The sequence below is a fragment of the Bufo gargarizans genome, chromosome 6, assembly GCF_014858855.1.
Source record: "Bufo gargarizans isolate SCDJY-AF-19 chromosome 6, ASM1485885v1, whole genome shotgun sequence".
NCBI lineage: Eukaryota > Metazoa > Chordata > Amphibia > Anura > Bufonidae > Bufo > Bufo gargarizans.
Window position 1 is genome coordinate 174,279,162 of NC_058085.1, and position 21,137 is coordinate 174,300,298.

General features: G+C 45.3%; 1 protein-coding gene across 1 annotated transcript in view; it reads right to left on the reverse strand.

Moving 5' to 3' along the window:
• The window catches only part of GRID1 (glutamate ionotropic receptor delta type subunit 1), a 1,225,827-nt gene that overhangs the window by 206,958 nt on the left and 997,732 nt on the right, over nt 1-21,137 (reverse strand). The window lies entirely within an intron of this gene.

The following is a 21,137-nucleotide window of genomic DNA, read 5'->3' on the forward strand; positions in this document are numbered from 1 at the left end:
CATATATATTTTTCATGTAGTACTGAAATACACCCATATACACTTTCACCACATAATTATTTTTCTTGTAGTAGATATAAGATACTAAGATATAAGCTTTCCTATCAATGTCCCTAGCACCTTCTGATGTCTCTCCCTGCACTAAGATGCTGTGAAATTATTCCTTCCTATCCTTTTCCTGCACTTATAAAAAGTTTTTTTCTATCTTTTTTTTCCCACAATCAAGTGTTTCCAATTGCTATCCCTAGCGCCTTCACATATCTGTCCCTGCACTCTGAACGCCGGAAAATGTCTGACTGTAAGATGGCCGCCATATTTATAGGGCTGTGACATCACAGGGCTGGATCACTAGGTGATCCCGACTTCCCAGAGTACCTTGCCCCATAGCCTCAGTCCTCACATGTGTAGCTGCCATTTTTGGAAAAATAAGTTTTATTATCACGAAGCACAAGGAAATTAGCATTCATTGTGCATTACATTTTCCTGAAATTCGGATCGAATTCCAGTTTGTCAGCTTCGATTCGCTCATCTCTAATAATTGTGTAGTGGACAGGACCTGGAGTTGGATTGGGGTGTTAAGAAGGAGGAGAAGGATAGTGACTGTGGCACCAACATAGAGTAGTGGCAATGTGTGGCAAAAAAAAACCCCCAAAGAACAGACAGCGACAGATCTGTTTCTATTGTGGTCAGCTTGGGAATTAGCAATGTTACTGATACATGGGCACAGGCTCAAATAACCCCAGAACTAGGCCAAGCTCTGCTGCCTCTGCTCTGAGCGATCAACTCCTGTATGACGTTTTTCTCCTTAAGGCTCAAACAAAAAAACAGCCAGTTGCAAGATCTGCTGAATGAGCCATGGACATTTAAACACAAAAAGAGGTACCAGGACTAGGTTGCAGCACATGAGGGTGCATCACTGGATCCTGTGGAAAAATAGAACTGGACAGCATTTTCAGTCAGAGCTAGTCTGGCCTCCTCCTAGTCTTCTTTGTGGCAGCCAACCCACATACCCAAGCAGTACAGTGTCATTGTCATTATTATCAACTGTTTCTTCTCCTGCTCCAAATCATCCTCCTCCTTGTCCACTGCTCCATCGTTAGACATCCATAATAGAATATGTGTCCATTAGTGATGGATGAACATCTGCCGGGAAATGTTCGCAAACCGCAAGTTTGCGGCGGGTCCTATTTATTTTAATTGCAGGCGAAACTGAAAAACCTTCAGCTCATATTTGCAGCCAATAAATAATTACTAGAAGTGCACAAATGGTCCCACAACATGGACAGTGACATACCAGATGTATTATTTGAATTTGCGATCTCCATTCATATTTTTTTTCAATGCTAAATATTGGCAATATAATTTTTGCGAATGCTCATGCTCAAATGCACTACACAGTACCCAAATGCACTGTAAAGAAAGTATATTGGTATATAACACCCAACTTCAATCAGTTTTTTGGGGGTAAGACTAGTATATCACACCAGTAGAAATTATTTGTTCCAATAACGCTTGTCCCTCTATATACCTGCAGTATCACAGCAGAACCGCACACAAATGCCGCACAATACAAATGCACTATAATATACTTTCTAACATAGAAAGTATATTATAACATTGTACAAGGAAGGCAATCCATTAGAATATACATAAAGATAAAACACAACCTTTAATAATGTTACTATGAGTGTCCATTCACACGTCCGTAAGTGTTTTGCGGATCCGCAAAACACGGACACTGGCAATGTGCATTCCGCAATTTGTTGACCGCACATCGCCGGCACTATAATAGAAAATGCCTAATCTTGTCTGCAATTGCGTACAAGAATAGGACATGTTCTATTTTTTTTTGCAGAAACAGAAGCACAGATGCGGAAAGTGCGGATACGCAAATGTGGATGTGGATCCGCAAATGCGGATGCGGACAGCACATTCCGGACCCATTGAAAATGAATGGGTCTGCACCCGTTCCGCAAAATTGCGGAACAGATGCAGACCCATTTTGCGGACGTGTGAATGGAAAAGATATCCCTCAAAATGAAAATAAATTAAATTATTAAAGTTAAGCAAAAAGCATAGATGCTGTAGGCAATAACAAGTGCTTGGCGGCACTAAATCAGGTGCTCAGCGGCACCAAATCAGAAACCATATGTCCTACCACAATCCGGGGGGTTCCAGTGCACATGAATCCAGGAGGGAAAGCAAAAAAAACATCCATTCCTGGGCTATATGATGATGTGGTATTGAAGGACAGGGTGGGCAAAGAACTGTCCCTGATATTGCCCTACAGGGGGATGATATTCTGGCCCTGATAGCCTAACCACAGACCACCTGTCCTGATAAGAACGACCCGATCCGAAACCTTACCCTATATAAAAATGGCCCTAGTAAGCCCCTAGCCCCTAGGCCCCTGACTTCTAGATGATCACTACATACTGTAGATCTATGTGTTTTTGAATCATTATAAAAGTATATTATAAGTATATCGCACTATTAGGTAGCGATTGGTGTCCCTAACAGCCTGTCTCTGCTCCAAACAGCAACCTCTCCCTACACTGGCAAAACACTGAATGTAAAATGTCGGCCAGATCAGGTTTATTTATTAGGTAGGGGGTATGTCCATGTGCTGAAACGTCTCAATTGGCTGTCCTGTACCACCTGATGGATGTGTCATGGGTCAAAGTTCTTCACAATGTAAAAGAATATGGTGGGCGCGAATTTCTCCATATGTTCGCATGTTCGGCGAATTGCGAACACGCAAAGTTCACCACTAAAACAACCGCAGGGCGAACCGCAAGGCCATCTCTAGTGACCATGAGAAAACTATTCGGTTGAACTTCCACCTGGCCAAGTTGCTGATGATTCATTTGCTGCTGTACCAATTAGTTGTGGTAAAAATGATGTACTTCTGTGCTATCGCCTAAATTAATTTTTTTCTGGGCTCTTGGCTACGCAATCAAGAGTAACACTCCTGTATGGAAAATTTGACTTATTGGTCCAAAAATGTGGCACGGCTCCATGTCTTCTCTTAATTTTTCTGGGGTCTGGCTTAAGCAGTGTGCTAGGACTCTTGGCAAGGTAAGCAAGGATACCACTGCTATATGGAAAATTTGACTTGGTCTGCAAATGTGGAACACTTCTGCGCCTTTGCCTAAAATAAAATAAATAAAATAATTAACCCCCAAAAATTCTGGGCTCTGTGGCCAGGGTGGTGTAATGGGACTTTTGGCATATGTGTGTCTTATGGGCATAGGCATTCTGACCCCTTGAATGCTTCATTTTTTGATGCTTTGTTCCACAACAAGCCACTGTTTTTTTGTGTATGTTTAAACACCATCTGCCACCTTTAAAGAACAATTTTTAGACCCTTGAAATATGTAAAAGGATAACACATGCAACAGTGCTGTTTGTAAGTGCCATCAAACCTGCAGTTGTCTATAGCTATAGCTGTGTCTGTGTCACCCTGACATTATTTGCTATTGCTGTCATTGCATTCAAGAGCTTAGGGAGGAGTAAGGGAGAAGAGAAAAACAAAAAAATCATTAAAAAAATTGCTAAAATAAATAACATCTTTTGCTAAAAATTCTGAATCATGGAAAACTAGAGGGTGTTATATACCAACTTTCATAGCAATTAGAGAAACTTTGATTAGGGTAGAATCAACTCGGGTCCAAACCGAACCTTTTGAAAAAATTTGAGAATCTGAAGCAAACTGAATCTCAAAAAGTTCTCTCATCTCCAGTCTGTACAACATCTTCATTGTTAAATATTATTGACTTAGATGCATTAGGATGGACACCACTTGCCCTACTCTGGACAAACTCTATTACTAGAGGGAAAAATTCTTGCCCAGCAACTGTGCAATTCAAGCATTAAAGCGGCCCTACAGATAACTAGGAGTCACCACAGCACCCGGGGTCATATAAAGCCACTGTATAGAAAATGCTGTGATACCCCTGATATGCCTAGATGTGTGAGAAGAGGTGGAGGTCCTTCACAGGTTCTGACCAGATGTGTTCCTGAGTATTCTTGTTCAATTGTATGCAGCTAAACAAGAAGACTAAAGACCATATCTGGTCAGGGCCTGAGCCAAACTGCCAATGTCCAGTCCTAGTGATAATGTGAGCACAGTGGAGACCGTGGAATCGGCATTGCAACCGAGGAGTAAGCACTGCTTCACAGGTTAGCATACCTCTTTAAGAATGTTATGGTGACTAGTGAAGCTCTGGTTGGTTGTTAAATTAGAGACTTGGTATGCGTAACTATTTAGGGCTTTGTCTCAAAATCCAATCTGAGATGTAGATAGGCAATTTAAACCAGGCACCCATATTAGGTCAGTGGTGTTTCTAATTGGGTACTGGTTCATTAACCATCTTTCTGTCACCTCACTCCACAGCTAGAACCTGGGTCCCTAGCAGTCAAGGACATCCTAACTCATGATGGGCTCTGGTGAATTAATAGGAGTAGCCTTAGTCTTTGCTAATTGCAGTGGTGTGTGATGACAGAGAGCTGTTTTAGTGGATTGGCTGTAGTTCCTATCTGTTCATGACTGTAATATTATATCTGGCCATGACTTGCATCTTGAATTTTTGTTGCAATTTTGTATGCCTCTGCAGCCCCATCTCTAATTCTCACTGTTCCCTGAGTTAGTGGCTGGTAAGATGTCTCCCCACAGAATACACACAGAGAAAAAAGAAATTGTGCCACGTAATAGAGATGAGTGAATAGATTCTCAATTAACTGGATTAGTTCCAAATTTAAAAAAATTTGTCTGTCAAATGAATCCAAAGTTTTAGCAATTTGGTTCAGAAGACTTGCCCAAAAACGGCGCCCAACACTATTTTACTGTAAATACTACAAGAAGTAAAAATGACAAGAAGGCAGCAGATAAAGGCTCACATGATCCTGGGAGGGAGAACAGAAGGCATGCCCTGATCGGATCAGTAGTTGACAGACAGCCTGAATAGTTAATCGGGGGAAGTATTCTGCCAGATCTTTCTGCTCAGGACTTATCTGTGGGAATGGTAGGATGTATTGTGGCTCTGTCTGACAAAAAACAATTGCAGACAAAAGCAAGTTACTAGTGATGAGTAGAGTTGAGCGAACACCTGGATGTTCGGGTTCGAGAAGTTCGGCCGAACATCCCGGAAATGTTCGGGTTCGGGATCCGAACCCGATCCGAACTTCGTCCCGAACGCGAACCCCATTGAAGTCAATGGGGACCCGAACTTTTCGGCACTAAAACGGCTGTAAAACAGCCCAGGAAAGGGCTAGAGGGCTGCAAAAGGCAGCAACATGTAGGTAAATCCCCTGCAAACAAATGTGGATAGGGAAATTAATTAAAATAAAAATTAAATAAATAAAAATTAACCAAAATCAATTGGAGAGAGGTTCCATAGCAGAGAATCTGGCTTCCCGTCACCCACCACTGGAACAGTCCATTCTCAGATATTTAGGCCCCGGCACCCAGGCAGAGGAGAGAGGTCCCGTAACAGACAATCTGGCTTCATGTCAGCAGAGAATCAGTCTTCATGTCATAGCAGAGAATCAGGCTTCACGTCACCCACCACTGTAATAGTCCATTTTCATAAATTTAGGCCCAGCACCCAGGCAGAGGAGAGAGGTCCCGTAACAGACAATCTGGCTTCATGTCAGCAGAGAATCAGTCTTCATATCATAGCAGAGAATCTGGCTTCCCGTTACCCACCACTGGAACAGTCCATTCTCAGATATTTAGGCCCCGGCACCCAGGCAGAGGAGAGAGGTCCCGTAACAGACAATCTGGCTTCATGTCAGCAGAGAATCAGTCTTCATATCATAGCAGAGAATCAGGCTTCACGTCAGCCACCACTGCAACAGTCCATTGTCATAAATTCAGGCCCAGCACCCAGTCAGAGGAGAGAGGTCCCGTAACAGACAATCTGGCTTCATGTCAGCAGAGAATCAGTCTGCATGTCATAGCAGAGAATGAGGCTTCACGTCACCCACCACTGCAACAGTCCATTTTCATAAATTTAGGCCCAGCACCCAGGCAGAGGAGAGAGGTCCCGTAACAGAGGATCTGGCTTCATGTCACCAGAGAATCAGTCTGCATGTCATAGCAGAGAATCAGGCTTCACGTCACCCACCACTGCAACAGTCCATTTTCATAAATTTAGGCCCAGCACCCAGGCAGAGGAGAGAGGTCCCGTAACAGAGGATCTGGCTTCATGTCACCAGAGAATCAGTCTGCATGTCATAGCAGAGAATCAGGCTTCACGTCAGCCACCACTGCAACAATCCATTGGCATATATTTAGGCCTAGCACACAGGCAGAGGAGAGAGGTCCCGTAACAGACAATCTGGCTTCATGTCAGCAGAGAATCAGTCTTCATATCATAGCAGAGAATCAGGCTTCACGTCAGCCACCAATGCAACAGTCCATTGTCAGATATTTAGGCCCAGCACCCAGGCAGAGGAGAGAGGTCCCGTAACAGAGGATCTGGCTTCATGTCACCAGAGAATCAGTCTGCATGTCATAGCAGAGAATCAGGCTTCACGTCAGCCACCACTGCAACAATCCATTGGCATATATTTAGGCCTAGCACACAGGCAGAGGAGAGAGGTCCCGTAACAGACAATCTGGCTTCATGTCAGCAGAGAATCAGTCTGCATGTCATAGCAGAGAATGAGGCTTCACGTCACCCACCACTGCAACAGTCCATTTTCATAAATTTAGGCCCAGCACCCAGGCAGAGGAGAGAGGTCCCGTAACAGAGGATCTGGCTTCATGTCACCAGAGAATCAGTCTGCATGTCATAGCAGAGAATCAGGCTTCACGTCAGCCACCACTGCAACAATCCATTGGCATATATTTAGGCCTAGCACACAGGCAGAGGAGAGAGGTCCCGTAACAGACAATCTGGCTTCATGTCAGCAGAGAATCAGTCTTCATATCATAGCAGAGAATCAGGCTTCACGTCAGCCACCAATGCAACAGTCCATTGTCAGATATTTAGGCCCAGCACCCAGGCAGAGGAGAGAGGTCCCGTAACAGAGGATCTGGCTTCATGTCAGCAGAGAATCAGTCTTCATGTCATAGCAGAGAATCAGGCTTCACGTCACCCACCACTGCAACAGTCCATTTTCATAAATTTAGGCCCAGCACCCAGGCAGAGGAGAGAGGTCCCGTAACAGAGGATCTGGCTTCATGTCACCAGAGAATCAGTCTGCATGTCATAGCAGAGAATCAGGCTTCACGTCACCCACCACTGCAACAGTCCATTGTCATAAATTCAGGCCCAGCACCCAGGCAGAGGAGAGAGGTCCCGTAACAGACAATCTGGCTTCATGTCACCAGAGAATCAGTCTGCATGTCATAGCAGAGAATGAGGCTTCACGTCAGCCACCACTGCAACAATCCATTGGCATATATTTAGGCCTAGCACACAGGCAGAGGAGAGGTTCATTCAACTTTGGGTAGCCTTGCAATATAATGGTAAAATGAAAATAAAAATAGGATTGAATGAGGAAGTGCCCTGGAGTCCAATAATATATGGTTATGGGGAGGTAGTTAATGTCTAATCTGGACAAGGGACGGACAGGTCCTGTGGGATCCATGCCTGGTTCATTTTTATGAACGTCAGCTTGTCCACATTGGCTGTAGACAGGCGGCTGCGTTTGTCTGTAATGACGCCCCCTGCCGTGCTGAATACACGTTCAGACAAAACGCTGGCTGCCGGGCAGGCCAGCACCTCCAAGGCATAAAAGGCTAGCTCTGGCCACGTGGACAATTTAGAGACCCAGAAGTTGAATGGGGCCGAACCATCAGTCAGTACGTGGAGGGGTGTGCACACGTACTGTTCCACCATGTTAGTGAAATGTTGCCTCCTGCTAACACGTTGCGTATCAGGTGGTGGTGCAGTTAGCTGTGGCGTGTTGACAAAAGTTTTCCACATCTCTGCCATGCTAACCCTGCCCTCAGAGGAGCTGGCCGTGACACAGCTGCCTTGGCGACCTCTTGCTCCTCCTCTGCCTTGGCCTTGGGCTTCCACTTGTTCCCCTGTGACATTTGGGAATGCTCTCAGTAGCGCGTCTACCAACGTGCGCTTGTACTCGCGCATCTTCCTATCACGCTCCAGTGCAGGAAGTAAGGTGGGCACATTGTCTTTGTAGCGTGGATCCAGCAGGGTGGCAACCCAGTAGTCCGCACAGGTTAAAATGTGGGCAACTCTGCTGTCGTTGCGCAGGCACTGCAGCATGTAGTCGCTCATGTGTGCCAGGCTGCCCAGGGATAAGGACAAGCTGTCCTCTGTGGGAGGCGTATCGTCATCGTCCTGCCTTTCCCCCCAGCCACGCACCAGTGATGGACCCGAGCTGCGTTGGGTGCCACCCCGCTGTGACCATGCTTCATCCTCATCCTCCTCCACCTCCTCCTCATCCTCGTCCTCCTCGTCCTCCAGTAGTGGGCCCTGGCTGGCCACATTTGTACCTGGCCTCTGCTGTTGCCAAAAACCTCCCTCTGAGTCACTTCGAAGAGACTGGCCTGAAAGTGCTAAAAATGACCCCTCTTCCTCCTCCTCCTCCTCCTCCTCCTGGGCCACCTCCTCTTCCATCATCGCCCTAAGTGTTTTCTCAAGGAGACATAGAAGTGGTATTGTAACGCTGATAACGGTGTCATCGCCACTGGCCATGTTGGTGGAGTACTCGAAACAGCGCAACAGGGCACACAGGTCTCGCATGGAGGCCCAGTCATTGGTGGTGAAGTGGTGCTGTTCTGTAGTGCGACTGACCCGTGCGTGCTGCAGCTGAAACTCCACTATGGCCTGCTGCTGCTCGCACAGTCTGTCCAGCATGTGCAAGGTGGAGTTCCACCTGGTGGGCACGTCGCATATGAGGCGGTGAGCGGGAAGGCCGAAGTTACGCTGTAGCGCAGACAGGCGAGCAGCAGCAGGATGTGAACGCCGGAAGCGCGAACAGACGGCCCGCACTTTATGCAGCAGCTCTGACATGTCGGGGTAGTTGTGAATGAACTTCTGCACCACCAAATTCAGCACATGCGCCAAGCAAGGGATGTGCGTCAAATTGGCTAGTCCCAGAGCTGCAACGAGATTTCGCCCATTATCACACACCACCAGGCCGGGCTTGAGGCTCACCGGCAGCAACCACTCGTCGGTCTGTTGTTCTATACCCCGCCACAACTCCTGTGCGGTGTGGGGCCTGTCCCCCAAACATATGAGTTTCAGAATGGCCTGCTGACGTTTACCCCGGGCTGTGCTGAAGTTGGTGGTGAAGGTGTGTGGCTGACTGGATGAGCAGGTGGAAGAAGAGGAGGAGGAAGCCGAGAAGGAGGAGGTGGCAACAGGAGGCAAAGAATGTTGCCCTGCGATCCTTGGCGGCGGAAGGACGTGCGCCAAACAGCTCTCCGCCTGGGGCCCAGCTGCCACTACATTTACCCAGTGTGCAGTTAGGGAGATATAGCGTCCCTGGCCGTGCTTACTGGTCCACGTATCTGTGGTTAGGTGGACCTTGCCACAGATGGCGTTGCGCAGTGCACACTTGATTTTATCGGATACTTGGTTGTGCAGGGAAGGCACGGCTCTCTTGGAGAAGTAGTGCCGGCTGGGAACAACATACTGTGGGACAGCAAGCGACATGAGCTGTTTGAAGCTGTCTGTGTCCACCAGCCTAAATGACAGCATTTCATAGGCCAGTAGTTTAGAAATGCTGGCATTCAGGGCCAGGGATCGAGGGTGGCTAGGTGGGAATTTACGCTTTCTATCAAATGTTTGTGAGATGGAGAGCTGAACGCTGGCGTGTGACATGGTTGAGACGCTTGGTGACGGAGGTGGTGGTGGTGGTGTTGGTGGTACATCCCCTGTTTGCTGGGCGGCAGGTGCCAACGTTCCTCCAGAGGCGGAGGAAGAGGCCGAGGCGGCAGCAGCAGAATAGGCCGAGGCGGCAGCAGCAGAAGAGGTAGCAGGGGGAGCCTGAGTGACTTCCTTGGTTTTAAGGTGTTTACTCCACTGCAGTTCATGCTTTGCATGCAGGTGCCTGGTCATGCAGGTTGTGCTCAGGTTCAGAACGTTAATGCCTCGCTTCAGGCTCTGATGGCACAGCGTGCAAACCACTCGGGTCTTGTCGTCAGCACATTGTTTGAAGAAGTGCCATGCCAGGGAACTCCTTGAAGCTGCCTTTGGGGTGCTCGGTCCCAGATGGCGGCGGTCAGTAGCAGGCGGAGTCTCTTGGCGGCGGGTGTTCTGCTTTTGCCCACTGCTCCCTCTTTTGCTACGCTGTTGGCTCGGTCTCACCACTGCCTCTTCCTCCGAACTGTGAAAGTCAGTGGCACGACCTTCATTCCATGTGGGGTCTAGGACCTCATCGTCCCCTGCATCGTCTTCCACCCAGTCTTGATCCCTGACCTCCTGTTCAGTCTGCACACTGCAGAAAGACGCAGCAGTTGGCACCTGTGTTTCGTCATCATCAGAGACATGCTGAGGTGGTATTCCCATGTCCTCATCATCAGGAAACATAAGTGGTTGTGCGTCAGTGCATTCTATGTCTTTCACCGCTGGGGAAGGGCTAGGTGGATGCCCTTGGGAAACCCTGCCAGCGGAGTCTTCAAACAGCATAAGAGACTGCTGCATAACTTGGGAGATAATGTGAACGTGCTGGATCCACTGTCGGCCACCCAATTGACTAATGCCTGTACCTGCTCAGGCCTTACCATCCTTAGAACGGCATTGGGCCCCACCATATATCGCTGTAAATTCTGGCGGCTACTGGGACCTGAGGTAGTTGGTACACTAGGACGTGTGGATGTGGCAGAACGGCCACGTCCTCTCCCAGCACCAGAGGGTCCACTAACACCACCACGACCATGTCCACGTCCGCGTCCCTTACTAGATGTTTTTCTCATTGTTATGGTTCACCACAACAACAAATATATTATTTGGCCCAATGTATTGTATTCAAATTCAGCGGGATATAAATTTGAGGCCTAGTATTTAGGCGCTGGGTGACCGGTATGGATTTAGTGACAGAATTAGACTTGGAAATGCACAGAAGCGTGTGTGTGAAGTTATTCTGAATGACCCTATGTGCACCTTCAATATGATCTACCCTTTTAGGGATAGATTTCAAATAGCTCTGATATAGCAGAAACCACTAAATTATGAAATTGCTAAATTGGGAATTGTATTTCAACCCAGAACAAAAAATGTGCTTTGACGGACACTAAATATCTTGCCCAGCAACAACAGTACAGCGGTAACGAGAGATTTAGCAGGATATAAATTTGAGGCCTAGTATTTAGGCGCTGGGTGACAGGTATGGGTTTAGTGACAGAATTAGACTTGAAAATACACAGTAGCGGGTGTGTGTGAAGTTATTCTGAATGACCCAATGTGCACCTTGAATATTATATACCCTTTTAGGGATAGATTTCAAATAGCTCTGATATAGCAGAAACCACTAAATTATGAAATTGCTAAATTGGGAATTGTATTTCAACCCAGAACAAAAAATGTGCTTTGACGGACACTAAATATCTTGCCCAGCAACAACAGTACAGCGGTAACGAGAGATTTAGCAGGATATAAATTTGAGGCCTAGTATTTAGGCGCTGGGTGACAGGTATGGGTTTAGTGACAGAATTAGACTTGAAAATACACAGTAGCGGGTGTGTGTGAAGTTATTCTGAATGACCCAATGTGCACCTTGAATATTATATACCCTTTTAGGGATAGATTTCAAATAGCTCTGATATAGCAGAAACCACTAAATTATGAAATTGCTAAATTGGGAATTGTACTTCAACCCAGAACAAAAAATGTGCTTTGACGGACACTAAATATCTTTCCAAGCAACAACAGTACAGCGGTAACGAGAGATTTAGCAGGATATAAATTTGAGGCCTAGTATTTAGGCGCTGGGTGACAGGTATGGGTTTAGTGACAGAATTAGACTTGAAAATACACAGTAGCGGGTGTGTGTGAAGTTATTCTGAATGACCCAATGTGCACCTTGAATATTATATACCCTTTTAGGGATAGATTTCAAATAGCTCTGATATAGCAGAAACCACTAAATTATGAAATTGCTAAATTGGGAATTGTACTTCAACCCAGAACAAAAAATGTGCTTTGACGGACACTAAATATCTTTCCAAGCAACAACAGTACAGCGGTAACGAGAGATTTAGCAGGATATAAATTTGAGGCCTAGTATTTAGGCGCTGGGTGACAGGTATGGGTTTAGTGACAGAATTAGACTTGGAAATACACAGTAGCGGGTGTGTGTGAAGTTATTCTGAATGACCCAATGTGCACCTTGAATATTATATACCCTTTTAGGGATAGATTTCAAATAGCTCTGATATAGCAGAAACCACTAAATTATGAAATTGCTAAATTGGGAATTGTACTTCAACCCAGAACAAAAAATGTGCTTTGACGGACACTAAATAACTTTCCCAGCTACAACAGGACAGCGGTAACGAGAGATTTAGCGGGATATAAATTTGAGGCCTAGTATTTAGGCGCTGGGTGACAGGTATGGGTTTAGTGACAGAATTAGACTTGGAAATACACAGTAGCGGGTGTGTGTGAAGTTATTCTGAATGACCCTATGTGCACCTTCAATATGATCTACCCTTTTAGGGATAGATTTCAAATAGCTCTGATATAGCAGAAACCACTAAATTATGAAATTGCTAAATTGGGAATTGTATTTCAACCCAGAAGAAAAAATGTGCTTTGACGGACACTAAATAACTTTCCCAGCTACAACAGGACAGCGGTAACGAGAGATTTAGCAGGATATAAATTTGAGGCCTAGTATTTAGGCGCTGGGTGACAGGTATGGGTTTAGTGACAGAATTAGACTTGAAAATACACAGTAGCGGGTGTGTGTGAAGTTATTCTGAATGACCCAATGTGCACCTTGAATATTATATACCCTTTTAGGGATAGATTTCAAATAGCTCTGATATAGCAGAAACCACTAAATTATGAAATTGCTAAATTGGGAATTGTACTTCAACCCAGAACAAAAAATGTGCTTTGACGGACACTAAATATCTTTCCAAGCAACAACAGTACAGCGGTAACGAGAGATTTAGCAGGATATAAATTTGAGGCCTAGTATTTAGGCGCTGGGTGACAGGTATGGGTTTAGTGACAGAATTAGACTTGAAAATACACAGTAGCGGGTGTGTGTGAAGTTATTCTGAATGACCCAATGTGCACCTTGAATATTATATACCCTTTTAGGGATAGATTTCAAATAGCTCTGATATAGCAGAAACCACTAAATTATGAAATTGCTAAATTGGGAATTGTACTTCAACCCAGAACAAAAAATGTGCTTTGACGGACACTAAATAACTTTCCCAGCTACAACAGGACAGCGGTAACGAGAGATTTAGCGGGATATAAATTTGAGGCCTAGTATTTAGGCGCTGGGTGACAGGTATGGGTTTAGTGACAGAATTAGACTTGGAAATACACAGTAGCGGGTGTGTGTGAAGTTATTCTGAATGACCCTATGTGCACCTTCAATATGATCTACCCTTTTAGGGATAGATTTCAAATAGCTCTGATATAGCAGAAACCACTAAATTATGAAATTGCTAAATTGGGAATTGTATTTCAACCCAGAACAAAAAATGTGCTTTGACGGACACTAAATAACTTTCCCAGCTACAACAGGACAGCGGTAACGAGAGATTTAGCAGGATATAAATTTGAGGCCTAGTATTTAGGCGCTGGGTGACAGGTATGGGTTTAGTGACAGAATTAGACTTGAAAATACACAGTAGCGGGTGTGTGTGAAGTTATTCTGAATGACCCAATGTGCACCTTGAATATTATATACCCTTTTAGGGATAGATTTCAAATAGCTCTGATATAGCAGAAACCACTAAATTATGAAATTGCTAAATTGGGAATTGTACTTCAACCCAGAACAAAAAATGTGCTTTGACGGACACTAAATAACTTTCCCAGCTACAACAGGACAGCGGTAACGAGAGATTTAGCAGGATATAAATTTGAGGCCTAGTATTTAGGCGCTGGGTGACAGGTATGGGTTTAGTGACAGAATTAGACTTGAAAATACACAGTAGCGGGTGTGTGTGAAGTTATTCTGAATGACCCAATGTGCACCTTGAATATTATATACCCTTTTAGGGATAGATTTCAAATAGCTCTGATATAGCAGAAACCACTAAATTATGAAATTGCTAAATTGGGAATTGTACTTCAACCCAGAACAAAAAATGTGCTTTGACGGACACTAAATAACTTTCCCAGCTACAACAGGACAGCGGTAACGAGAGATTTAGCGGGATATAAATTTGAGGCCTAGTATTTAGGCGCTGGGTGACCGGTATGGATTTAGTGACAGAATTAGACTGGGATATGGCCAAAAAATAACCACACTATTGCTGGTTAAATGCACTTGGTGACGGGCGCAGCTTGCCCCTGATGTAGTATATGGCCAAAAAATGAACAGACTATTGCTGGTTAAATGCACTTGGTGTCACAGCTTGACCAACCACACTACTGAGGGTTAAATGCACTTGGTGACGGGCGCAGCTTGCCCCTGATGTAGTATATGGCCAAAAAATAAACAGACTATTGCTGGTTAAATGCACTTGGTGTGACAGCTTCACCCTGATGTAGGCTTTAGCCAGAAAACAACCACACCATTGAGGGTTAAATGCACTTGGTGACAGGCGCAGCTTGCCCCTGATTTTGTATATGGCCAAAAAATGAACAGACTATTGCTGGTTAAATGCACTTGGTGTGACAGCTTCACCCTGATGTAGGCTTTAGCCAAAAAACAACCACACCATTGAGGGTTAAATGCACTTGGTGACAGGCGCAGCTTGCCCCTGATTTTGTATATGGCCAAAAAATGAACAGACTATTGCTGGTTAAATGCACTTGGTGTGACAGCTTCACCCTGATGTAGGCTTTAGCCAAAAAACAACCACACCATTGAGGGTTAAATGCACTTGGTGACAGGCGCAGCTTGCCCCTGATTTTGTATATGGCCAAAAAATGAACAGACTATTGCTGGTTAAATGCACTTGGTGTGACAGCTTCACCCTGATGTAGGCTTTAGCCAAAAAACAACCACACCATTGAGGGTTAAATGCACTTGGTGACAGGCGCAGCTTGCCCCTGATTTTGTATATGGCCAAAAAATGAACAGACTATTGCTGGTTAAATGCACTTGGTGTGACAGCTTCACCCTGATGTAGGCTTTAGCCAAAAAACAACCACACCATTGAGGGTTAAATGCACTTGGTCGCAGCTTGTGCTGGCGCACCACAAGACACAAAATGGCCGCCGATCACCCCAGAAAAATGTGACTGACAAACGGTCTGGGCAGCCTAAAAACAGTGAGCAATTGAGGATCAGCAGCTCAATGATCCACAGCTGCAGATCGATCAGTTAATCAAGTCCTTTGGAGGAGTTAATCTGCCTAATCTCGCCCTACTGTCGCAGCCGCAACCTCTCCCTACGCTAATCAGAGCAGAGTGACGGGCGGCGCTATGTGACTCCAGCTTAAATAGAGGCTGGGTCACATGGTGCTCTGGCCAATCACAGCCATGCCAATAGTAGGCATGGCTGTGATGGCCTCTTGGGGCAAGTAGTATGACGCTTGTTGATTGGCTGCTTTGCAGCCTTTCAAAAAGCGCCAAGAAAGCGTCACAAAAGCGCCAAGAAAGCGACGAACACCGAACCCGAACCCGGACTTTTACGAAAATGTCCGGGTTCGGGTCCGTGTCACGGACACCCCAAAATTCGGTACGAACCCGAACTATACAGTTCGAGTTCGCTCATCCCTAGTGATGAGCGAACATGCTCGGCCGAGTACCGGTTCGGCTTGAACATCGCTATGCTCGGCACTTGGCGGTACCCGGCCAAATACCACGTGTGCTCTCTGCCTTGCATGTTAGGCACCTCCTGAAGCATCCAATCAGCGTTCAGGTAAGTAATTCCCTCCAGTGTAATGCCATAGCCATTTTAGCTATAAGCCTTACACTGGTTGGCTGGCCGGACCACGTGGTACTAGTTTATATAGGAGCCGACGCCCGGATCATTCAGTTTCAGGGAGAGTCGACAATAGGCAGGGAAATATAGCGGTTTGCTGAAATTGCAACGATTTTCTTTCAAAAATGAAATAATTGTGTAAAACTTACATAAATAAAAAAAAGTATACATATTAGGTATTGCCGCATCCATAATAACCTGCTCTATAAAAGTATCACATGACCTAACCCCTCAGATGAATACCGTAAAAACATTAAAAAAAAACGGTTTATCATTTTACATCACAAAAATTGTAATAGCAAGCGATCAAAAAGTCATATGCACCCCAAAATAGTGCCAATCAAACTGTCATCTCATCCCGAAAAAATCATATCCTACCCAAGATAATCGCCCAAAAACTGAATACTATGGCTCTTAGACTATGGAAACACTAAAACGTGATTTTTTTTGGGTTACAAAATGAAATCATTGCGTAAAACTTACATAAATAAAAAAAAAGTATAGATATATTGTATTGTCACATTCGTGACAACCTGGTCTATAAAAATACCACATAAATGAATGTTGTAAATAAAAAAAATAAAAACGGTGCCAAAACAGCTATTTCTTGTTACCTTGCCTCACAAAAAGTGTAATATAGAGCAACCAAAAATCATATGGTACCCTAAAGTAGTACAAACAAAACTACCACCCTATCCCGTAGTTTCTAAAATGGGGTCACTTTTTTGGAGTTTCTACTCTAGGGGTGAATCGGGGACTTCAAATGAGACAAGGTGTCAAATTACTGTAAGTAATTTTACATTACAGCACTGTTTTTGATTGCATTTCGCATATATGGCAGAACAATAGCTTTTTATGCAGATAGAGTGCTCCAATATATTCGCAATTGTGCAAATTGGCACTAATGATGTGCATATTTTTTGGCACAATACATGCAACTTCACATTTTATCAGGTCTGAGTAGATATTGTTGTGAAATCACAGCACTATGTCTGTAGCATGTATATATGGACAGCAGAGAAATATCTGTCACATGGACATTTAAAAAAAAATCTTGAATATACGCGATTACGAAGATATAGCACTATATTCTAGATCTTCGCGAATTCTCGAAGTGCCGATATTCGCAAAAAAAAAAAATAGTGATTAGAATATTTGCGAGCAACACTAGTTACTATAGACAATATAGAGACACTATAAGGGCACTATAGGAAGAGAATACAGATATATAATTGAGTAGATTTTACATTTTGATCAGGAAAAGCATAGAGAGTGAGGAACTAGTCACTGCCTCAGTTGTTTCATATAAAAAGCTGGCAGTTCTGCATTACAAAATCCTGCAAGAAACTCATATTTTTCTGTGTAAACAGCTTTCCAGCTTTTTTTTTTCTTTTGTAAAAAAAAGTTCATAAGCTTATTACCAGCATGAAGCAGTAAATATCCTGCTGACTCTATTCAACTTCCAAATGAATGAGTTATGCATATGTGAGGATTTTCACACTCCTTTGGCTGAGGCTAATGGATTGGATAGATCTGCCATTGATGAAAATGGCCATTTATTGCTGACCTCATAATGCTGCTACCACTGTCTGCTTACCTGCCATCATGTTCCATACCGTATGGCTGCTGCTGCCACCACAGCTGCTTCTCCCTGCTGCTAATTCCCCTACTGTCACTTCCATTACCCCTATTTCCACTACAATTACCCCTACAGAGCCACTACTACGTTTTCTGATCCATGCTGTGCTGCTATTACTGACGTTATTATTGCAGCCACATACCACTACCATACTACTACCCTTTTCATGTCCACACTGTATTTCTGCTGCTCCCAAATAAAAGACATTTTCCAAGCTTTTTTAACTTCAGAAAAAAAAAAAAATTTCCCCTGTCATTTAACACTTATGTGTGTGTAAATATGGTAGGCATTCTTTTGTTCACTCATATGTTTTTGATGCTTCTGCAGAACAAGCCATTGTTTCTTATAACATTAACATGTCTTTGTGTATAAAACGAGGCACGGATCTGCCCCTGTTAAATGCATAATTTTTGGATGCTTGGTCCCATGGTGTGTGTTGAAACACTATCTGCCCCCAATAAAGGATAATTTTTTCAAGCTTTTACTAACACATGTAACAGCATAGTGTAGTTTAAACTCACCATTTGTTAACACCATCAACCATGCATTTACCCACAACTATTTATATATGTCAGTGTCACTCTGACACTATTTGATTTCTGTACAATTAATTTTGCCATGAATGAAATTTGAATAGGATATGAAATAACATTGAATAAGTTTGCTCATTTCTGCTACATAACTCTCTGTAGCAAGTCCTGATACACATCAACAGTAAGGCCTCCTGCACACGAACGTGTGCGCCCCGTGGCCATGCTGTGGCCGCAGTGCATTAACACCGGCCTTGAGGCAGCCGCAGCAGATCACAGACCCATTCACTTTAATGGGTCCGCAATCCGCCCGTTCCGCAAAAAGATAGGACATGTTCTATCTTTTTACGGAAGGGAAGTACGGGACGAAACCCCACGGAAGCACTCTGTAGTGCTTCCGTAGGGTTCCATGCTTCCGTTCCGCACCAATCTGCATCTCCGGATTTGCGGACCCATTGAAGTAAATCTGTGATGCGGAGTGCCCAGGGAACGGTACCCGTGTGTTGCGGAAAATTAACAAAAAAAATATCTTGATGTATGAGGTGAAGGTCCATATGGAGAAGAAGGATGATGAGGCGGTTGACGCAGCGGCGGTGGAGAAGTACAAGGTAGCAACACTGGTTTTTGGTTTTATTTATTTTTATTTATTTATTTTTTAAATTAGGGTACACCCCAAAAGAGTGGGAAATATCAAAAATGCAACAATGAGCAATTGTGCTGTAGTATAACAATGGCTGGCTAAGGCCGGTATACATGTTTATTCTTCACAAGGGATGGACGAGTCCTGTGGGATCCATGCCTGGTTTATTTTAATGAACATGAGCTTTTCCACATTGGCTGTGGACAGGCGGCTGCGCTTGTCTGTGATAATGCCCCCTGCCGTGCTAAACACACGTTCAGACAATACACTGGCTGCAGGGCAGGCCAGCACCTCCAAGGCGTAAATGGCAAGCTTAGGCCAGGTGCCCAATTTGGAGATCCAGAAGTTGAAGGGGGCAGACACATCATCTAATACGTGTAGGCTTGTGCACATATACTGCTCCACCATGTTGCTGAAATGTTGCCTCCTGCTAAGACGTTCCATATCAGCTGGTGGTGCTGGTTGTTGTGGCGTGCTGACAAATCTTTTCCACATTTCAGCCATGCTAAACCTGCTTTCTGAGGTGCCGGTGGTGCCCCAGCTGCATTGGTGACCTCTTCCTCCTTCTCTGCCTTAGCTTCGCGCTTCCACTGTGCCCCCGCTGTCAGATGAGAATGCCACCAGCAGCGCGTCTACCAGCGTGCGCTAGTACTTGCGCATCTTACAATCGTGATCCAGTGACGGACTTAAGGACAGTATGTTGTCATTGTAATGGGGATCCAGCAGCGTGGCCACCCAGTAATCAGTCCAAGTTAGAATGTGGGCAACTCGCCGGTCGTTGCGAAGACACTCCAGCATGAAATCGCTCATGTGTGCCAGGCTGCCCAGAGGCAACAAAAAGCTTTCCTCTGTGGGAGGTGCATCGTCTGCATCGTCTGCATCCCCCCAGCCACACACCAGTGATGGCCATGAGCTGGTTTGGGTGCCACCCTGCTGTGAACACGGTTCCTCCTTCTCCATCTGCTCCTCCTCATCCTGCAACTAGTTATCCTCCAGAACTGTGCAATGGCTGGACAATTGTGTACCAGGAACCCACCCTCGGAGCCACTTGAGAATGACTGGCCTATGAACCCAATGAAATGATCTCTCTTCCTCCTCCTCCTTCTGTGCCACATCCTCTTCCATCTTCGCCCGAAGCGTTTTTTCAAGGAGGCATATAAGGGGGATAGTAACGCTGAGAATGGCGTCATCGGCACTGGCCATGTTGGTGGAATACTCGAAACAGCGCAACAAGGCACACAGGTCTCGCATGGAGGCCCAGTCATTGGTGGTGAAGTGGTGCTGTTCCGCAGAGCGACTCACCCATGTGTGCTGCAGGTGAAACTCCACTATCGCCTGCTGCTGCTCGCACAGTCTGGCCAGCATGTGCAAGGTGGAGTTCCACCTTGTGGGCACTTCACATATAAGATGGTGAGCGGGAAGGCCAAAGTTACGCTGCAGCAGTATGAGAACGCTGAAAGCACTCACAGATAGCCTGCATTTTCTGCAGCAGATCTGACATATCGGGGTAATTTTTAAGGAACCTCTGCACAACCAAATTCAGCACATGCGCCAGGCAAGGGATGTGCGTCAAACCGGCTAGTCCCAGAGCTGCTACAAGATTTTGCCCATTATTGCACACCACCAGGCCGGGCTTGATGCTCACTGGCACAAACCACTCATCGGTCTGTTGTTCCATGCCCGGCCACAGCTCTTGCGAGGTGTGGGGTTTGTCCCTCAAGCAGATTAGTTTTAAAACTGCCTGCTGTCGTTTACCTCTGGTTTTGCTGAAGTTGGTGGTGAAGGTTTTATGCTGACAGGATGAGGAGCTGGTAGAGGATGAGGAAGCAAAGTAGGAGGAGGAAGCAACAGGAGGCAAAGAGAAGCTCCCTGCAATCCTTGGTTGTGGAAGAACACACGCCAATCTGCTATCCGCATCAGTCCCAGCCGCCACTGCATTTGCCCAGTGTGCTTTTAGGGAGATATAATGTCCCTGACCGTGCTTACTGGTCCATGTATCCGTAGTTATTTGGACCTTGCCACAGATGGCGTTGCACAGTGCACACCTGTTTTTGTCTCCCACTTGGTTGTGCAGGTAAGGGATGCTCACCTGGAAAAGTAGTGGCGGCTGGGCACGACGTACTGTGGGACAAGCCTTATGGCTTTTAAAACTCTTCGTCTCCACCAAATGGAATGACAGCATTTCAAAGGCCAGTAAATTTGAAATGCTGGCATTCGAGGCCAGGGATCGCAGGTGGGTAGGGGGTACTTCCTCTTTCACTCCAGTATTTGGGAGATAGAGAGTT